The sequence below is a fragment of the Poromitra crassiceps genome (assembly GCF_964638095.1).
Source record: "Poromitra crassiceps genome assembly, chromosome: 6".
NCBI classification, from domain to species: domain Eukaryota; kingdom Metazoa; phylum Chordata; class Actinopteri; order Beryciformes; family Melamphaidae; genus Poromitra; species Poromitra crassiceps.
The window spans coordinates 24,500,360-24,501,136 of NC_139627.1; positions in this window are offsets into that span (position 1 = coordinate 24,500,360).

A 777-nucleotide genomic window follows, 5' to 3' on the forward strand; every position below is an offset into this window, starting at 1 on the left:
CCTCATCACATGTAGCTACTGCCAATATCTTTCACAAGAAAATGACTATTTTCAGAGGTGACATAGCAGGCAGCAGGCTATAGGGTCAAACTCAAACCACAATGATCATCATCATCACATCGCTCTTAAAGGGAATTTGCCGTCACCCGCCCAATGAAAAGCGGCAGCTCGGTGTCCACCCTGACCATTCATCACACTCAGCTCTGCTCGCCTCGGCGGCCGGCCTCCCGACAAACAACAAGGCGATTGTGTATCCCGAGTCTGTTTCCCAGCTCTCAGACCATCAGAGTAGTCTGTCTGTCACAGTTCTCCAGACCATCAGTCTGTCTGTTTCCCAGCTCTCAGACAACAGCGCCACCAGTTGAACCGAACGGATCTACAGCAACACAGTAAGAGCCAACACAATTTCACAATTTAAATTTGACAAAAGTACGCATTTTTCTTCGTGTAGATTAAATTACTTCTTGATATATTTTGGACACTGGAAATTTAAATTCCTACTTGAATGTCATCTCGTTACACGTAGCCTACAAGCCGTTTTAAATATCATGAGGTTTTGTCCATGTGGGAGCCCCGGGTCGTAATAGCCTAACAAAGTCCCAGTTTTTTTGGTGGAAGATTAACTTTAAGAGCATAATAACGCCATATGTACAGACTACAGTATAATATGAGCACGGGTTTGCATTCCAGCCTTCAGAGAGCAGAAAGTGGGACGGACTCGGATCAGGACCGTCTGATGCGACAGGAGAGACCCAACTCAGCAGGAATACAGACAAC